At 52.0% G+C, this 20,544-nt stretch overlaps 1 protein-coding gene across 6 annotated transcripts in view; it reads right to left on the bottom strand.

Moving 5' to 3' along the window:
• The window catches only part of B3GAT1 (beta-1,3-glucuronyltransferase 1), a 34,473-nt gene extending 20,617 nt beyond the window's left edge, over nucleotides 1-13,856 (bottom strand). For 4 of the 6 annotated variants that reach the window (XM_015649751.3, XM_015649752.3, XM_015649749.3 and 1 more), the window contains exon 1: nucleotides 13,278-13,855. The gene's annotated coding sequence lies outside the window, so the exon portion shown is untranslated. Of the gene's footprint in view, nucleotides 1-13,277 lie in introns of all 6 variants that reach the window. The other 2 variants (XM_019008924.2, XM_015649753.3) reach the window with 1 other exon arrangement.
• Between the last annotated feature and the right edge of the window lie 6,688 nt (nucleotides 13,857-20,544).

Below are 20,544 nucleotides of genomic sequence, written 5' to 3'. Positions count from 1 at the left end.
CTGGGATAGCAGGAGGTGTCCCTGCCTATGGAAGAGGGTGGAACTGGATGAGATTTAAGTTCCCTTCAACCCAAACCAGCCCGGAATTTTGGGATTCTGGAGCGGTTCTGAGCTCCAGGTGCTCCACACTCATCCCTGCTCCTTCCCACACTGCTTGGCAGGGGATGGGCACTCCAAGCCTCTGCCTAAGATTTTTGGTATTTGGCAGAACAGGCTTGTAAAGCACAGGCTAAAAATAAAGGTAGTAATAAAAGCCTCTTGCTCGTTAATTACTCTGTAAGCCATTACTGCCTAAAAACCCCATAACTTTAATGGGGGCTATTATAAGTATAGTAGCAAAACTGTGGAGCTAATTAGTGTTTAGTTATTAAGCAGAACATAGCCAGAACTGAGTAATGAGCACACAGAATTGCTGCTTCTTGGAGGATTTAATCAGGGGTGGTGGTTTCAAGCTCAGATTCTCCCCTTGCAGGGGACAAAAGGACACAGGATTTGCAGGCCAGGCCTCCCAGAGAGCTGTGAGGGGGAATGGCCATCCCTGAGCTGAGCTGGGCAGCACAAAACTTGGATTGCAAGTCAGCAAAGGGAGGGAGAATGATCAGCAGTGTTCCAGCTCTCCAGGAGAATCCTTCCAGCTAGAGGAGACCTGGATTCAACCATGAGAATCCTGGTTTTGGAGCTGATGCTGCAATGGAGGGTGAGAGTTTGCATCATCTCTTCACCCAGCATTTGTTTCCTTCTTTTAAAAATTAAAGTAATTCATGTGGTCAGAAATACAGAAATAATGCTTTTTCTTTTCCTTTTATTTATTTTTTCTTTTCAGTTTTCAGAAATTCAGAGATGCTGGGAAAGCCTGGTAAGGAAGCTCAGTTTCTGAAGGCTGTTTTTTCACTCAATATTTTCTCCAGCTTCACCTACAAACCACAGTCACTGCACTTGCCTTGGCTACAGAGCCTTTCCTTGTGTTTCCCAAGCTGCCACAGAAACTGAGGCACAAAATTTCCCTGACCTTGCAACAGCTGAGGCAAAATCCAACCCACCCTTCCCTTCCAGCCTGAGCCCTGTTGCCACAAATGGGATCAAGAACACAGATTATCTCCCAGGAAGAAAAAAAAAAATAAATTCACCAAGCTTCTCAGAACAACACTTAAATTTTAAAGCAAGCATGAGCAAAGTGGATCAAGGGAGCTCAACACAAGCACAATTAGCTGCTGGAACTTATTGCCACAGGATATTGAGAAGAACAAGAACTTAACAGGATTCAAAAAAGGATTAGTTGTGTATGTGAATAAACTGCATATCCAGAATTAGAATGAACCACCCACCAGTTTGGAAAACATATGAACCCTTGAGTTTCAGAGCTTCAGCCAAATATTAACAAGCATCAGAAGCTTTCTCTTCTCCAGATTAATCCCCCCTCCATGGCAGAATCAGCACAGGAGGTGTGGTAGCACTGCTCTTATGTTGTGACTCGAGGTTCCACTGCTTCCAGCAGCAGGGCCCATCTCCTGGGAAAGCCTGAAAAGATGGGATTTATTGTCCTAAATGTGTTTGTTTTCCTGTACAGGCTCTCACACCGCAGTCATCACCTCAGTGCCCAAGTGCTGTCCAGATTTTCCTTAACCACAAGCACTGCACTTCCTCTCCTTGCTGCTCCAAATCATTTCCAAGGCTGGAAAAGACAGGAATCCTTTTATTAAATGATTTTGGAAAGGGCTGAACCTGGGCTTTGAAACTTTCTTGTGCTAAGCAAAGCAGGAGCAAGAAAACGTGTCACACACTTGGGCAGCAGTGAGGCTGCTGAGGGTCCTGGATGCTGGGAACAGGGAATGGCAGCAGCTTTAGGGACTCTTTCTGCTTCCAGAGGATGCTCTGCCCTGCCAGGATTGGCAGCACCCTCTCCAGCCAGGAAAGCTGTGGCTTGACTCAGGTCTGGGGTGAGGAAGCCTCTCCAGCACCCAATTATCCCTGATCAACGCTGCACTTCACACCTGGTTTTTAAAAAGCATCTCTTCCAGATGAAAAGCTGTTTGACTTACAGCCCACTTCCAAAATGGAAAGGCAACAATGGAGTTGTTTTTCTTTGGGAAAAGTTGGTGGGTTAAGGTTGCTTGTGGGTGAGTGGTGGGGAAATGCTCCAACAATTCGCTCACTGAAGGGTTTCTCCATCCAAGTCTCCTCATCTGGTGACACTACACACCTGGAGTTGTCCCCTCTGCTCAGCTCAGACCACATCAGCACTGCCAGCATCAGACACATTCCCAGGCTCTCTATTTCCACCTCTGTGGTCTGCACTGCACTGGATATTTTGTGCACCGCTGACTCCCATGGATCTGAAAAAGTGACATTAACAAAGGATGACCCAATTTCAACCTGATCAGGCTAAATTCCCCAGCTCCATAATAGGCTTTGCATATGCTTTGTCCAAGGGGTTTGAAGGCACGAGCTGCCATGTGACACCTCACGGGAACAGGTGGCAGGTTGGAATGACCAAACCTCACTTTTCCAGAGGAAAAGCCTCACCTTTCCAACCTGCAGGCCAGCAAACTGCTTTTTTCTGGGATGTGCAAGGCTGAATCACTGAACCAAATGTGTCAAGGCCTCCTCTGGACTTTCCTTTCTCCCTCTACCCAAACAAGCCAAACCAGTACAACACAACAGGACAATAAAAGGAGACAGACTGGTGCTCACAGATGCTGGAGCAAGGATTCCATCACCTCCACCACCCCACAGCTTGTGCTGGTGATGGTTGAGAGAAGCCCCAGGCTTTTATACCTCGTGTGAATTAACAGTGGAGGATTCTGTGGGTGCCTCTGGAGCCCTGGGATACGCTGGGAGCCGCCTCCCCTCACTCTGGCACCTGGCAAAGTTCACAAATCCAAGCCACAAACAGGCAGAGCTGTGCCCAGCAAGCCACAAGGCCTCATTTTATCTCCCAGTTCCCCAAGTTCTCAACTGCAGACCTGGAGATGAGACTGCTCTCCTCGCACACCCCGTGCCAGGGGGGCACAGCAGGGTGGGACACACCTTTGGCATCACCTGGCAGCAGCTCAGCAGCCCCACAGCCATCAGCACTCACTTTTAATTAAAGAGTTCTTCCCTACCTCTAGAAGAAAATAAATCCTGCTCTATTTAAAAAGAGTTATTAATAACCTGATTCTAATGTATAAAAGGAGAGAAAGAAACTCATGGAGTTGTGAGCAAGCTTGTCCTCTCCCACTGCAGAAAGCCACCACTGGGCTCTCTAAACACCTTAAAAAGGGATTTAGTTTTTAAAAACATGATTATTCTCTTTTCAATAGCAAACATCAAATATCTTAAAGGTGCTTTTTAAAAAAAAACAAACATGAAGGCATCCAAATTCTCCATCACTTTTGGAAACAGCAGCAGCTGCTGCAGGCACAAGTCCCTGAGGACAGAGGTGAAGTAGGAACTGCTTTGCAGGAGCTGCTGTTGGAGCTGCAATGCCCAGGCTGGGAGATGCTCCAGACAGGCAGCCAGGAGCGTTCCTTGCTCCTGGGAGCAGAGTGAGGCTGTTCCTGCCCGGGGGAGGCTCAGTGCTCCTGGCAGTGCTGGCAATTCCCAGCCGGCATCTCCGCCCTGCTCCTCCCCACAGCTGCTGCTCAGAGCTGGGGGAGCCCCAAGGAGCTGCTTCGATTGTCAGAAGCACCGAGAGCAGCCAGGCTGGGAATCTGAGCTGAGGAGTGTCTGGGCTGTAAACCCACATTTAAATTTGTGCCTTATTCCAAAGCACCTTTGCACTGCAGAGGAGCTGCCAAGGATCCCGGGGTAATTCCTTGTTCCCTCCTGTCCCAGCAACACCCCAGCACATCCCAGCACTGCAGGAACAGATTTATGGCATAGCAGTGCCAGTCACAGTGATACCTCAGGATTTCAGCTTTTCTGTTTCTCACCCATTTGTACTCCTGCCATTCCTCAGTGTGGAACTCCAAACTCCACACACACTGGGAGCTGCTGCTTCCCCACTTTGGGCAGACACAACAATTCCTCTCCAGGCCTGGCAATCAAGGACACCTCACTGCCTCAGGCCCCAGAGATGGAAACAAAAGGGAGTTGGGGGCAGCAAACTTGGGGGAAATTCCTTCATTCCCTGTAGCTGGAATTGGGAGATGAACCCCAATGTGCAAATGGAACAAACTTATAAAAATGTCAAAACCTGTGACCTGTGGGGGCTTTGTCTGCCCTAAATGTACCTGAAGCCCTTCAATAAATAGAACTGCTTTTTATTCTCTGAATTTTGTCTGGCTTCTGTTTTAGGTAGCCCCAAAAAGGCATCAGAACAGAAGCCAGAGACAGAATGAAGCTGACAGTTTCACAACTCATAACTCAGAGAGCACCAGGTTGTCACAGGGAGAAAGGCACCCCCAAGTGCTATCCCCCTGCCAGCATCACTCCCCAGCCCCTGTCTTTCCCAGGAGCATCCTCAGCCCTTGGAAAAGCTTGTCCTGCTTGGCCAAGCATCATCCTGCTTCCAAATCCTCCCTGTGGTCTCAGCAGCAGGGAGCTCTGATCTACAGCTTCAGCACACACCCCTCATCTGAGCCAGCCAGAGCTGCAGACGTGCCTGAGGGACACCCAGGCTCCCCTGCAGGCTTTAACTTGCAAGGTGAGGTGCCAGATGAGCCCTTGGGGAGCTCTGAGGAACTGGAGGGGTTTGTAAGGGCTGCTCTAAGAATATTGTAATCACGCAGTAATTATGGCACATCTCAAATCAGGCAGGCAAATCACAGCGTTATTATTACGACTGTCACCAACCTTGCCTGGCAGAGATCAGGCTGTGCCCTGCCCAAGGAGGGAGCAGGGCTCAGGGAACATCCACAGAGCTCCACCACACTCCCTTCAGGCCTGCCCAGCCCACACCCCACCAGCCTGGCAGCTTCTTCCTTCCTAGGACCACATCTGTACTTCCCTCAGCTGCAGCTCAAGGTACCACACTTAATTAGTCAGCTTGATTTTACCTTGTTGTTTTTTTTTTTAATTAAACAACTGTCTTCAAGCACAAGAACAGCCCTTGTGATTTGATTGGAACTGTCAGTCTTTCAAATGTCATTCCTGTAGATGACTAATCTTTAAAAACATGAGTTACTAAACTCATTGACTCAGTTGATAATGAGCCAGAGCAGAAATGATGGTTGAGACAGAGAGGGAGGAACCAGAGCTGCATGGGCTCTGAAAGTGCTGCATGGGGCCACTCTGCAGCCTGAGGGACTGGGCTTTACTGGGAAATGCTGGATGCAGGCTATGGAAATGGGGATGTGGCACATCAGTGAGGACATCTGGGCACTCCTGCTCCTCCCAGTCACCATCATGCTGACAAAAAATGGATTTTCTGTCTCAGCCTCTCTGGGCTTGCTGGTTCTCAGCACAGAGCGAAGCCATTGCTGCCTTTGGATCCAGATTCCCTGGACTCCCTGATCCTCTCCTTTCCCATGTCCACCCAGTGCAGCACAGCTTTGGGAAGCACCCCAAGCTTTACCAGCTGAAAGTGTCCCACAGCACGAGCAGCAGAGGGGCTTGTGCTGATCCCATCCCAAATGTGGACTCTTCCTCACTCCCTGTCCCCAGCCTGAGACCCCCACTGTTCCAGGATAACTCAGGCTCTCAGGTGAGTTATCAGCTCTCAGCCTCTTGCCTTCAGAGCCTTCTGCAACGAGACAAAAAGGGCTGCCAGGCAAGGCAGGAACAGTGCTGGCAGCACTTTCAAAAGACAAACGGGTGGAAGGAAGGAGGTGCACGTGTGAGGTGACAGCTTCAGGGGATTGCAACAAATCCCTTGCCACCAGCAGCTTCACAGCTGTCAGATTTCCCAAAGCTCAGGTTGCCCTGCTCCCCTTCCACACGTGTCCTGCTACTGCAAAACCCCCAAAACGTTCAGCAGCAGCAGATTTATGGTGTGCAGCCTTTCCCTGAGCCCAGCACCTGACAGGAATTCCTGAATCCTCCCAGTGCCACAGCCACTTACTCCTCCACAAAGGGCAGAACTTGGCAGCTCCCCCTCCTCCCCTCCTTTGGGCTTTATTTATAGAAAGGCACCTTTTATTGCTATTTTCCCTCTTTCCTGAGGCCAGCCTGCCAGGCTGGAGGCAGAGACAGTATCTACACCTGCAGGATCCAGCCAGATCCCCCTTGCTGCCAGGGGATTGATCTCAGGGTGGTTTTATTCACATGCCTGCCAGGCCCCTTCTCAGTGCTCCTCTCTGAACTCTGCCTGCTTGCACTCGGGAGAATTTCAGAGTTAAAGGAACTGATAACTTAGAGTAGCTAACTCCCAGGGAGATGGGGCTTCAAACTGGGCCACCCAAGAGTGAGCAGAGCTCTCACCACGCTGCTGCTCCTCAGTCTCAGACAGAGCTGTCCTTTCCCACACAGATTCCAACCCATCTTTTCAATACTCCCCCATTTCAGCACTTGCAATTTTTTGTCCCCTGCTAAAAATCCTGTCAGGAACGATGCTCCTCGAGCTGACAAACTGAAGGAAACACTTCCAAAGCCTCACAGAAGGTCATTCCAGGAGCTGCACGCTCTGGGAAGATGAATACGTCCGAGTCATGCCTGGAGAATGTGACACTATTATAAGAAAGACACTGGAAGAATTATTCATCAGCAGTGACTTCTGTGGCTCCAATCTCCATAACCAGCTGCTGTTCATCCAAGTGGATCACAGCCCATGTGAACAAACCCTTGGCTGTCCCTACAAGCCCACATCACACAGCCAGAGCAGCCTCTCCTGGAGCTTCCATGGGAGCCAGGGATGGCAGGAGGGAATATTCCTGCACCTCCAGGCTGTAGGGAGCAGGCAGACAGAGAGGGCCATAAAGTGGCTGGCAGCCTTTCAAAGGTGGCAGGCTTGTGCCAGATTATCCTTCTCTCTCTCCCAAATTAGAAGCAGAACGTGCCACTAGAAAGTCAGGTGAAAGCTGTCTCTCCAGGAAGAGAGAGGCTGCCTCTCAAAGCATCTGAGCACAGCCAGTGCCTCCCAAAAACCCCCCCAGCTCTCAGGTCCTGCCTCTGGGCTGTCCCAAACCTGTGCTGGGTTGCTGACCCTCAGCATAAACTGTGCTGGGATTTATTCACATTGCCTGTGGTTTAAACATGGTTCTCCAGCCACATGAAACCCCTCTTGGAGGCAGAGAAATGGCATCATGACAAATATTCACCTTCCCCAGCCCCAGAGCCCAAGCTGGGCACTGCTGTATTGCACTGACATATCTTTTTATATAAATATACACTTGTATACTCCTGCTGACCACAGCAGACACAAAAAGACCAGCCTGCCTCAGTCACACATTTACATTATCCAAACATCACCTGTGCCAGTTTTCCAGCCCCCAGCAGCTCCCAGGACTGCCTCCCTCCCTCCTTCAGACACCCAGCCCCCTCGCAGCTCTGCCTCTCAGCAAGCATCACGTGCATCTATTATTCAGGAGAAATATCAAGTTATTCATGAGCCAAAATAGGCTCCAGGTACTGCACCCAGCCTGACAAAACCCCGTGTTAGCTGTTCTGTTCCCAGCCTGAGCTCAGGGGGAAATGCTCAGAGTGGGTCTGCCCTGGCTTGGATCCCTCCCCAGGGATCCCTCCCCAGCCTCCCTCTCATCATCTGCCCAATGTCCCTGGTTAATGGGCACAGCTCAGCATCCCTCACCTCCTGCTCACCCCACAAAGCCCAGCCTTCCCCTTGGGCTGGAGTGACACAGGACACAGGGTTTAACCACAGACCAGGGAGACATCCAGCCACAGCTCCACCAGCCAGCTCCTGCCTCCCCCCTGCCCTCCAGCCTGACTCCTGATGTGGTGGTGAGGATCCAGCCCCTCTCTGGGCTCCTGCACCCAGTGAAACCCGGTGGATGGTTTCTCTCAGCATTGCCCCTCATCCACACACGCAGGAAATGTTCCCAGGGGTGCTGCTCCGTGCTGCTGGCACAGCCTGGGCAGGAGAGCAGGAGCAGGATAGAACAGGCAGGCTCCATGTGTGTCTCACCTCATTGTGAGCACCCACAGCCCTCCTAAAAAGAGCAAAACACTCCAGTGCAGACCACAAAAAAAGCCCTAAATCCTATACTGGAGCACCCAGAAATGCTGCAGCACTGATGTGCTGCTGCTGTGCAAGGAAGGCCTTGGGAAAATGATTCCACAGGACAAATTCAGGCTTTTTTTATTTGTTTTGGTTTTTTTTTTTTTTAAATGGATGGGTGAGGCTGACATGAGGTGAAGCTGGAAAAATCTCACTTGGATGCACTGGTCCCAGCACAGTTCTAGGTTTACCTCCTGTGCCACAGTCTGTGGGGTTCAGATGGAAAAACCCAAAGATATCAGCCAGCCTGTGGGGCCAGGGCAGTGACACCCCCCAGGCTTTGCTCATTCCCTAAAAAGAAGGACTCCCCCAAGGCCATTTCCCAGTGAGAACAGTCCTGGCCCTCACAGAGCCACCTCAGTGAGGAGAAATTCATTGGGACACCTTTCCTCTTCAGCTGTAGGAGCTGCTGAACAGATGGAAAACACAAAGGCTGAAATCCAGGGAGTTCAGCCACAACTCCAAGGTGGAATTTTATAGCCAGGACCAAGGGGAGGTGACCCAGGCACCCACCCCAGTGTCACATTGACACCCACACACACTCAAACAGCTCACACTGGAGCATCCCAGCCCTTGCTTGGTGCCACCAGGACAAGAGCCTGAACTATGCAAACTCCAGTTTATCCAAAGTGAGATCCCTGTCCCCCTGATAGCCACAGAAATGCTGCTTTTTATTCACCAAGAGCCTGAGTGGGCCCCACATCATGCTGGCATTATGTTATGATAATGCTGGAAGTATTATAAATGCTCTGTGTGCCAGACAAATCCTGGAGCAGGCTTCCAAATCCCCTCAAAATCCCCTCTTGCGTCTCTACATTCATCCATTCATGAAATCCAGAGCACAGCCTCAGCATCCATCCTTCTGCTCTGGGGCTCTTTCCAGCTGAATGGAAGCTGAGGCAGGCTCAGGGTATTTCTCCTGGATTGGCTTATTTTTTTTTCTTTCTTTTTGCCTTTCAGGTGCCAAATCTGCAGAGGAACCTGCAGGGCATTTAGAAATGATGTCCTGCAAGGCAACTGAGCCAATCCCATGGCTCTTTCTCCTGTCAGAGAGTGAAGTGTGTCTCATTCTCCTGCTCCCTGCAGGGCCATAGGAGCAGGGAGATCCCCTCAGCAGAGCTGGCTGTCTTTATTCTTCTTGCAAACAGCAGGGAAGGTTTATTTAGTCTATTTTAGGGGAATTCCTTTACATCAGGTGAGCTTCACCCTGGAAATTCTTATTTTTCTTATTTCTATTATTTTTTTATAGCTGAACCTACCTGAGGTGACAGCCCAATCTTCAGAACACTAAAGCAAAGGGTTCCTCACCTTTTGGGGGTGAGCAGACTTCTCCCTCTGAGCCACAGCTTCCAATTCCCTCTCCGCTGCTCTTCCAGAACAGCACAAAAATCCCTGTACAGAAGCTTAGCTCTTGTCCTGGCTTTAGGAAAACAGCTCAGATCCAGGCAGAAGGGGGATCTCAAGCATTCCCTATTTATTGTGCTGTCACAGCCAGGCATATCGCGTTGTGCTGCCCGTGGCTGGCAGGGAGAGCAGGGCTGGAGGGATTTCAGAGGCACCACTGCACTGGAAATTGTTTCGAGGCTCTGTGGTACCCAGGCAGGGCAGGAACAGAGCAAGAACAACTGCACAGGGCTGTGCAGGGGGGAGGAACTCACTTCCAGCATGGAAAAATGGGTGTGGAAGCGTGCTCCAAGGTGTTTTCCTGCCCAGGAATGATTCTCTGAGCCTGTGAACAATATCCTTTGGGAAATGTCACTTGGTACAACCAAAAAACCCACAGAGGGAGAGGGATGAGGGGAGAAGGGCTAAACTGGCTAAATTTTTGGGACAGAGCACTGAGAGAGCAGGATCTGCTCCCCAGCACTGTGAATCCTTTGTCCACTCTCTCACTCCCTGGGGATGTGGTGTTCCCATTCCAACTGGAGGACGGTTCTGCAGTGCCTGACACACCGTGGCACTGGGGGTGCTCCTTGTGTCCCCATCAGGAGATGGATTATGGCCCCCCCAGCCCGTGATCTCTGCTCAGCAAATCCCCCACCAGGGATTTCACCCCTGGAGGTGAATCCAGCCCTGATGCCAACTTGCCAACCCAAACACAACAAGTCAAGGAATGCAGGAGGAAAAGGGAGAGTCCGTCCTCACCCTTCAGCAATCATGCTCGGCACGGGTCACTCCTGCCACCACAGCAGCAAAACACGGGCAGGTGACCGAGTCAGGATCTCCAGAGGCAAAACATGAACAGCCAACACATCACAGAGAAAAAGGACCCACAAAGCAGCCACTGCAGAGGCACCTTCCAAGGACACTGATTCCAGAAGGATCTTTGCCTTGGTGTGGGTTGAAGCCACACCAAACGCTTCTCCAGCTAAACACAACTTACAGCTGCAGCCCACTTGACTTTTCAAGGCAGGAAATGAAGGCCTGCAGGAAAAGCAGAGGGTGAGGAAGCCACAGAGGGCATGGTCACAGAAGAAGATGCTGAGCAAGGCTTGCTGTATCCCCAGAAGTCAGGGATCTTGCTGAAAACCCAGGCAGCCCCTGGCACTGCTCATCCCTGCTGGAGAAAATGCACAGAAATGCAAGAAAGGACCACATCCTGTCCTCCTCTGGATTCACAACTGTCCACTGGGTTTTGTTGGAGGAACTAAAAATTGGTTTTTTGCACAACTTTTTTTTTTTTTTTTTTTTTTTTGAGCCAGTAGAAACAGAACAAGGGCAAGAGAGAGCAAAATCATCTCAAAAGGCAAGTCTGCAAAAACCACTGAAAAATGAAAAGCAACATTTGCCCCGGTGTCCCTTTTAAGACAGCACTTGTCATTTCCAAGGCTTCTGCTGTGGCAACAGGAGGGGGCTGGAGGAGATTGAAAGAGCAGACACCCTGTTTTGGGTTCAGAAAGCATCATTTGGGCAGGGAGCAGCCAGCTTTGGCCAAGGGGAGAGCATGTGCTCACACTTCAGTCCTGGAAGGTTTCTTGGTGAGCTTAGGCCAGATCCCCCAGAGGGTTGCCAGGAGGATGCAGCAGGGCTGAGGATGCTGAAACCCAACCAGCCCTGCACTCTGGAGGCACTCACAGCTCTCCTTGCCTCAGGGGGTGCATAACTGCAGAGAAACCCCAGAAAGATGCACGGCAGCCAGGCAGGGAAGAGGAAATCCAGCATCCCTGAGCTTGGCTGGGCTCTGGAGATGAAGAGGATGAAGGCACAGACTCGCTGGCCCTGGTGGCACTGAGCCAGCTGTGACACAGACAGGGTGACAGCCCCTGCCAGGGTTGGGGCACTGTGTGTTCACTGAGCCACCCCAATGGTCAGGAAGCTTTGGGAAGCCAGGTGGGAAAGTTCTCCCCCTCTCCTCTTGTGGACACTTGCACTGAGGGAGACCCTTGTGGAGGCTCTCTGACTCTTGTGTCCCAGAGAATCAAAATGTGAGGTTTGTGTTCCCTGTTCTGCACCCTGCTGGGTCAGGCAGATCCCACTGAAGCTGTGGGGGCATTGCTGGGAATCCCACAGCATTTCCCCAGGAATTCCTATGGATGGGTGCAGGAGGGGATTTCTAACCCAGCTGGAATGGGAATGTACTCAGAGCCAACATCATTGATTGCATGTTTCTTCCTCTGCCTTCCCCACACCCATAAATATTCAAACAGGAAAATAAAATTATTGATCAGCTGCCTTCCCATTATAGCAACACCCACTGTCCTGCTGGCTTTGGCCATTTCCAAAGCCCTGACCACAGAATTAACCCTCCTGGGGGAAATACTCTTCCTAGATATTGAATTCCTTCACCAGAACATCTTCTACATTCCTCGAGGCTGGCACAGAAACCAGAGTTTGGAGTTTCATATATTTTCCCCATCTTTTCCCCAGTGCCTCCATTTTCCTTTCCACACCCTTTCAGTCCCACCTCTGCCAGGTAAACCAAGAAATCCCAGCCCTCAAAACCTTCCATCCAAGCCTTGGTGAGTCCATTCTCTCAGGTGGGTGTTCAGGGGCACCAACAATCCAAGTGTGTGCAGAGACTCCAGAGTCTCTGCCAGTCCCTCACATTGGGCCACAAACTCCCTAAATGTTCTTGCAGGCTCTTACACTCCAGGATGTGCTCACTCCAGTGAGGACTTCTGGGACACATCATTATTTCAGTAATCAAAGCAAATGCTTCCCAACCCCATGCCAGGAGCCATCAAAAAGCCCCCGAAGGCAAGGGGAGGAGGGGGATGTGGCAGATGGATGTTGCAGCACTGAGATCCTGCCCAAGGTAGTGAGGGATGGCCAGGCAAGAGCTCTGCTCGCTGGGAATAACTGGATAGGGGCTCCACAGCTGGAAACATTGGCCTCTCCTCGCGGCTTTCCCAAACAGCTGGGTTAAGACACCTCCCAGCACTGTTTGAAGTTGTGCTTTCTGCTCTGACTGAGAGAAATTTGGAGTTTCACAGTCAGAGACCCAGGAACTGAGTCAAAGAGAGGCCCAGCAGGGAGAGAAAAGCATCATTTGTGGGCAGCTTCATCGATCAGCGCTGACTTTCTCCCTCACAATCACTGTTTTTCATCCCCTCCCACTCCCACTCCATAACACAACACAGAAATCCCTCCTCAGATGGCAAAGCCTTGCTCAGCCATCTCCAGTCCCCCCAAAAGACAGCACTTTGGGAAGCTTTACCCTTTAAGCAGCCTCAAAGTTGGCTCTCAGCACTGCTGGCACGAATGAGAGGTTCCAGTTCCCCCTCCTCCTGAATCCCATCCCTTCCGAAGGGAAGGCGAAGGATGACCAAGGGAAGAGGAAAGCAGCCACGGGTGGCCTCTCACCTCCCTGCCCTGGTTCTGCAGGGATGCACGGAAGGTGCAGGGCCACTGTGGTCCCCGAGAGCCCGAGGGGAGCCCCGGGGCAGGGGCAGGGTTGGGAGGGCGATGCTGGCAGCTCCTGGAGGCGAGACACGGGCGCATCTCCCCTTTCCCCGGGGAAAGCAGCTCGGTGTCCTCAGGAAAAGGGGGGGCAAAGTGATCCCAGCACTGCAGCCCCCGGGACCCGCTCTGCGTCCTTTCAATGCGCTGCCAGGGCTGGGAAAATCGCTCCGAGTGTCTCCTGCTTCCTCCCATTCCCTGCCCGCTGCATCCACACACCCTGTGCATAAAGGATCTGTGTCCTGCTCTGCTCAGCCATGCAGCCACAGGAGGCAAGAGTTACCTTATTCCCACAGCCGGAGCCGCCTTCTCTGTCCATCGTGGCCGGGAAGCTGCTCCCATTCATGCTTTAATCCCTGGGAACAGAGGCACGATTCAAAGCGCCTCTTCGCCCATCCGAGCGGGCTCCCCCAGCAGCCTCCGCCTCCTTCTCTCCTCCCTTTTCGCCTCGTTTGTTGCGTCCGGCTTTGTGGTGTTTTTGTTGGGTTTTTTGGGCGGTTTTTCTTTTTTTTTAAAAAAATGTTTTCCTTCTTAATCCAGGCGGCAACCACGACGCTGCTTCATCGCATCCCTGTCTGTGTTTCACTCGCAGAGAAACAGCCTCGGAGAGCTCCCCGCTCCTGCTCTGCCTCCGTGCAGCTCCGGCTCGCAGCTCTGCCTTCTGCAGCGTGGCGTTCGGGAAAGAAAGAGACGGGGAGAGGGAGGGAGCGAGCAAACAGGGAGGAGGAGGAGGAGGAGGAGGAGGAAGAGGAGGAGGAGGCCAGCGGGATGCGGGAGGAAGGAGCCAGAGCGTGGCTGCTTTGTATCCAGAGCAGCGCCGACAGCCTCTCCCTGCCAGAGGAGGACCTGCGCTGCTAATGGTCGGTACCGATTTATCCCGCCCAGCCAGGGGCACCGCTCCCTGCGACAGGGAGGAGGAAAAGCCAGGGAAGGCTCCCAGATCGCCCCTTGAGGAATTGGTTCCTGCTCTCCTCACTCTCATCATCACCCACAGAGCTGGCGGCCGCGGGCTCGGGGAGCCGCTCCCCCGGCTCACGGGAGAGTGAGGATGGCGATGGGATGGGAATCGTGATGAGGATGGGGCTCGGGATGAGGATGAGATGGGGATGAGGATGGGATGGGGATGAGGATAAGATGGGGATGAGGATGGGGATGGGGATGAGGATGAGATGGGGATGAGGATGAGATGGGGATGAGGATGAGGATGAGGATGAGGATGGGGATGAGGATGGGGATGAGGATGAGATGGGGATGAGATGGGGATGGGATGGGGATTGGATTGGATGGGGATGGATGAGATGGGGATGAGGATGAGATGGGGATGAGGATGAGATGGATGGGATGGGGATGAGGATAGGGATAGAGTCAGTGTGAGGGGGCTCAGCATCACTCAGAGGAAGCTCAGAAGGGGAACATGTCCTGGGTGCCTGGACAAAGGGCAGCAGGAGTGTGATTTCCCGTGGGAAGGAGGCTCTGGATGTGACTAGGCTGTGACATCTGCACCGAGCCCAGCAGGCACACAGGACCGGTGTGTGACCTCTATCCATGCACAGAACCAGAGGGATGCTCCCTTCCTCCTTAGGGACGACTTGGAGGAGGCAGGGCTTGAAGGGCAGGGAGAGCAAAGGTCTTATCTCCTGATCCTGCCCTTTTGCAGCTGACCCAGCAGGGCTGACTCACTCTCAGCAGCACATCTCTCCTAGCTGGACAAACACCACAGTGTGTGGCTCCAAATGCCACAGCTGGGCAGTTTAACCTGAGCCAAAAGTCACTGCTGAGCTTGGGGCCATGGCACCTTTCATCTGCCATGAGCTGCTTCCAACCACATCAATCCTCTCCAGGTACCACCATCTCTTCCTGTTCCACAGTGGACGTGCACAGATCCACAGACACTCCCCTGCTGTTCCCTCTCTGTAAGGTTACAGTGCCATGGAAACCTGTAGGTATAGACAGATTTACTTATGTTTTACCAAAAAAGGAAAAACAAAGTGAAAAAACCCAAACATTCTGGTGACTGGGGAAAGCTCGAGTACGCAGGGATGTGAGATCCACAGCATGGAGCAACCTCAGTGATCTTCACCAGGGATTCCCACCATTTTCACTGGACTTTTTGGTCCATTCAGCATTCAGACTCCAGTTTTAACTCGTGCATCTCCAGGGGATGCAGAGATTTCTGATGAGAAGTTTGGAAACCCAAACATTACCCAGAAATGATCAGCCATGGAGGCCCACTGACAAATCCCAGCTGCATCATCAGAGGGACAGGGATTCCCACACTCCTTATTCCTGAAGTGGGGTGAGCTCTGGACTCCACACCACTGCCTCAGGTGGAAATGAGCTTTGCTGAGCCCAGCAGAGCCTCTGCTGCACAAAGCCAGGGAGATGATGCCTCCAGGCCACACTGAAACATTGTCCAGGGTGATGCTGGAAGGAAGGAACTTTAAGCAGCCTCTCCCTGCAAGCTGTGGAAGAACAGGATGAGCAAGGACTGCCAGCCCAGAGTCCTTCATGCACAGCCAGGCAGCTCCTGCTCAGCCACCTCCTCTGCAAAACACGGCAGCTCCTGCAATCAAAGGGAACGTGGCCTTTTTTTGTCCTTGGTCGCATTTTCTGCAAGGTACCTAGGGAGAGATCAGCTCCAAAGACTCCTTGCCTGGGAATTTTGTGCCAGCTCAGCTAGTACTAAGGGTTTCACTGAGCTCCATGTCTATTAAAAATGCATAATGTCCACTTATATCAAGAGGGTGGATTCAGACCCAGTGCTTTCCCAGCGTGTCCCAGGCTGTTATGGCATGCTGGAGATGGATAGGAAGGATCTGTCCCTTGAGGCCCATATCAGAATGAGAAAAGGGCACATTCACTGAATATTTCAGGGGAAAAAAAAATGAGAAGAGGCATAAAAATGCTCCTGCCACAAAACCTAAACACGTAAAAATTCAGTGGGGAGGGGAAGGAGGTGTGCCACACCTGAGATTTATAAAAATTATGGGTGAGCAGTAACATTTCAGTCTGAGCCTTGCACCAGTGCCTCAGAACACTCACAAAGGTGGAAAGCATTGGGAAAAGTCTCAAGGAAGCTCAGGAAGGACATAGAGAGGCATTGCTTCATCCCTGTGGACAAAAATTACAGCGTGACGCACCCAGAGCTGCTTTTGGCGATCAGAGCAGCAGAACAACCATGCAAAGACACTGCCCTGACATTTCCCAAGGTTGTCCCTTTGAACCTTCACATATCCACTTGTCTGCACTCTGGATGGGGCTGTGCTCCCCAGGGCCAAACTCCAGGAGAGGACAGCAAGAGGGGAATGGGAGGAGAGGCTCAGCCAGTCCTCCTGCAGGATCCTGGAATAAAGGGGGAAATGTGCTCTTTGGATCCAGGGAGCTTCACAGAGGATGCGAATCTGGAAGAGGCAGCATCGCTGTTGACAGCAATGTGTATAAACAGAGCAGCATTTCCCTGCTCCCTCCCCCTTCTTATTATAGCACAAAACACCCCGAGTAAAATACATACACACAACAATCCACTAGAAAAGGAAAACAAAGCCCGGAGCGTGAGCGCGCACACGCAAACACAGAGACACTGCTGGAGAATACAGCATAGATCCAATACCTTAAATGCCATTTTTTTTAAATATTAATGCTGTGCTTCCGGCTAGGTTTATGTAAGGTTTGTTACCACAGGGCTGGAGGCACATGGAAACCCAAAGGAGATGCTCCCAGCCCCACACCCTGTGCCTGCCCCAGCCACCCTGGGGCTCAGCCCTTGACCCCGCTCTGCCTTGCCCTTCCCAGCTCCACAGCCAGGCAGCAGCAGAGCTGGGGCAGGCACGTTCCTGCCAGGCTTTTTTCCTGTGAGGAAGCAGAACTACAGCTCCCTTCTCTCCTCTCCCCCGTGTTTGCCATCTGGCAGTGCCGGGAGCATCCGCGCTCGGAGCGGCACCACAGCCAGGCACGAACACGAGCGGTGCCTCTCCCCGGGTGAACAACCGAGGCTGCCATGGGCAAGGGGAACAGCACGAGGGCAAATCCTCGGTAAATAGCAGGGTATGTTTCAGCAGAGCACGCACAGACACGGTGCTGGGCTGCTGGGAGCAGCTGCAGAGATCCCCGTTTGCATCTAAGCTGGCTGTGAGCCTCTGCTGCTGCCCCAGCCACAGCTTCACAGCAGCAGCATTGCCTCGTTCTCCTGCCTGAGCACAGGAATGAGCTTCCCTCAGAGAGTTTCCCCAGGTTATCATCGCCCTGTGGTGCCAGGCTGCAGATACAGCTGCCTGCAGAAACGGGGAGAGGAGTGGCATGGGCCAGATGCTAAACACCAGGCCTGAGCTCCTTGGACCCAACCCTGACCTTGGTTCAGGGCTGAACCCTGAAGGTTCAAAGGGACAACCTTGGGAAATGTCAGGGCTGTGTCTTTGCATGTTCTGCTGCTCTGATCACCAGAAACAGCTCTGGGTGTGTCCTGCTGTAATTTTGTCCATGGGGAGGGAGCAATGTCTCTCTGTGTGTCTCTGTCACTCAGTCCCACTCACCTTGGCACTCAGCTGAGAGGGACCAGAGGCTGTGGAGGAAAAAATTGCCAAAGTCTGGCAACTTTGCTAAACTGACACAATTCCTCTATTTCCCCACAGTGGATGTAGCTGCTCATACCCGGAAATTGTGTTCACCCTCCATCCAACCAAGCCCCCCAACCCAGTGTGTTTATGGTGCTCCCTTCAGTCACCCCAGCCCATCCCACCCTCTGGAACAGATCCTTGCTCCTACCTCAGTTGTCAAAAATATCCTCCAACAAGCAGCTGCTGTCCTGGCTGTTACTCACCAAGGGCCAGAGACCAACAGGCTTCCTTCCCTCCTGGAACACAGGGAGACACTTTCTCCCCCGGCAGCAGGGAGGAGCTGTCCACCCCACTGAGGCTCTGGAGGTGGATGGAGGATGTTTCTGCTCCCTGATGTGTGGGTGCAGCCCTCAGGACGCTTCCCAGCCTGTGCACAGCAGTCCAGGAGCAGGTCAGAGGCACAGGAGACCAGAGGAGCCGTGGTGCTGTATCAGCAGGTGGTGCTCTCCCCTTCAATTAAGCCCCAGCCTGGCATTTTTCCACCCGGATTTCCTCCAGTAAAGACACCTCAGCCTAACACAAGCCCCCTCTTCTCTGCCCTGCTGAGAGCCTGAGCCTGCATCAGCTCAGAGGCAGGAGATGAGAGCTTTAAGTGGAGCTCCCCATGGACAGCAGGGCTCCTTAACCTCCTGGAAGAAATTCTTCATGGGCTAAAGACCCACCAGAGGTGAGCTGAGCTCAGGGAACATTCAGGAGGAAATGGTTTAACACCCTGCAGGGAGCTGGCAGGAGTGCCTCAATAACCCCCAGACTCCTTGTCCAGCTCCAGCCTTTCCCTGATCATTACCCTGGCCAGGATCCAAGGCAGAGATTGCTCAGAGAGCAGAACGGCGCAGACGGTGCTAAATCATGCACCAAAGTGTTCTCTGAGGGGCTTTAATTTATTGGGAAGCACCCTCTCAGCAAACAAACACCAGCAGCTGTCTCCACGTTGCTCTGTGATTAAGCTCCGTTTCCAAACCCTCCTCGCACCCATCACACAGGTCAGGAACTCTCTGGATGCCACAGCTTGAGAAGGAAAGAGAGGGAGCCAACACCTGCAGGCACTGCTGGAATTATTGCTGGGTGTGCTGAGACACCTCCAGATGGGGACTTCAGGATGACAAAAGTCACAGCCTCTGTTTTTAGGGGTCAGGAGGCCCAGCAGCCAGTCCAAGCCTGCATCTCTCTCTTCCTTAACACTCCAGTTGTGCTCTTGGCACATCCTCTGCCCCATTTCCTGCTCTGCTGTCCCCACATTTTCCACCACAGCTTCTCCAGGCAGTTTTGGTTCTTGCTGAGAGAGAGCCTCCTTCAAGAGCAGCTTGTGACACTCTGGGATTGCAACACAATGAACTGATAAAGCGAGACATAGAAGCGCATAAATAATCATAATATCTCACGTCCCAAGATCACACAAGCAATTTAGATTCTTTTTTTGTGTCCCATTTATAAATATTCATTTCAGAGATGTTTTAAACCAACAGAGCCTGATATAGAATTGTTCCAAAAGCTCCAGCCTGGTGTTCCCAGGCAGTATGGGGAGACTCTTTGTGGCCTCACCTCATCCTGGCAGGGTGAGCAAATATCCACACACCATGAGGGCACAGCACAAAAGACCCAGCTGCTGTGGCAGTCGTGTCCCTGCCACATCCCCATTCTCTGCTATTAACCCCCAGTTCCAAACTATCATTCCAAACACAGGAATTGTGTCACCTTGTCTGGGTTTACCAAGCTGCCACTAAACACAATCACTGGGATATATAAAAAAACAACCTGTTGTGTTTGTGGCTGGCACAGAAAAATTAATATGCAAACAGTGATAAATCCTCTGATGGTCACATTTATGTTTTTATCATGTAGTTAATCAGGAAGGAGTATGTTCAGTTTAGATACAGCTCTACACTTTGCCTCTCTAATCCGAATCCCGGAAGGGCCTTATAAAACCATAATCTGCAATGCAAAATTGCAAAGCATATGGGAGTGTCTATAGATTTTCCAAATCACCTGTGCCCTAATTTAATATGAATAACAATTAGTTTACTCTTATCAGTTAATTGTGCCCCTTGTGGATTCAGCAACACTGCATCTCGTCACCGAGCGCCTTTGTCTGAAGAAACTTTAATTACACTGCCTCTCGCCCAGCCCCGCTCGCAGCTCCCGCAACAAAGGTGAAATTGCAGCTAAACAAAAATCCCACCGCAGGGAAAAGGAGAAGGGAGCCAGCAGGCTGCTTGTGGAGGGGAGCAAACCGAGCAGCCCGGGGTTAATAGCAGGGAGTGGAAGTCCAGTCCCAGCTCCACATCCCAGAGCAGCGGCAGCAGGAGATGCGCCAGCCCCAGCCAGCACTGACAGCTCTCCTTCCCCAAATCCACTGCGAGCTCTGCTCCCAGCCCTGGCCACCATCACCAGCAGACTGGAGAAAGGCTTCATCCACCACGGGTGCTGTGATTAGCAGAACATCGGGAACCCAGACACCGGGGTCCTATTTCCAGCTCTGCTGCGGATCCAAACGCCAGGCACTTAAACCCGAGCCTGCTTCCTCACCCCCTTCAGCCTTGGCATGGATGGAGGTGATGGGCTGTGCACACACCCAGAGCTGAGGGATCAATCCTGCCCTGCAGACACCGGCATTGCCCCCACAAGCGTCGCAACATTGGCACGGGAAACGTGTTTTGTTTTCAAGGAGCAGAATTCCCCCTTGTGAATCATACGACAACAAAAAAAAAGCAGATTGAGGACGGCTGTTCCTGCTTCCATTTCAAACACTGCAGGGTTTTGCACACATACAAGCCTTCAATCTCAGTTACACCATCACCTTGGCAGCAAAATGTTGCCTTTGCACAGCAGAGGATGCAGGCTACAAACCCTTTGGCAGAGCTGAAGGAACAGGCCTGCAGAGCGGCAGATAAAGCCTGTGGAGTGAGGAATGCTCCCATCCCTCTCCCTTCAGCCCAG

Source organism: Parus major, chromosome 24 (assembly GCF_001522545.3).
Source record: "Parus major isolate Abel chromosome 24, Parus_major1.1, whole genome shotgun sequence".
In the NCBI taxonomy this organism is placed as follows: Eukaryota; Metazoa; Chordata; class Aves; order Passeriformes; family Paridae; genus Parus; species Parus major.
This window is presented reverse-complemented; position numbering and strand designations above follow the sequence as displayed.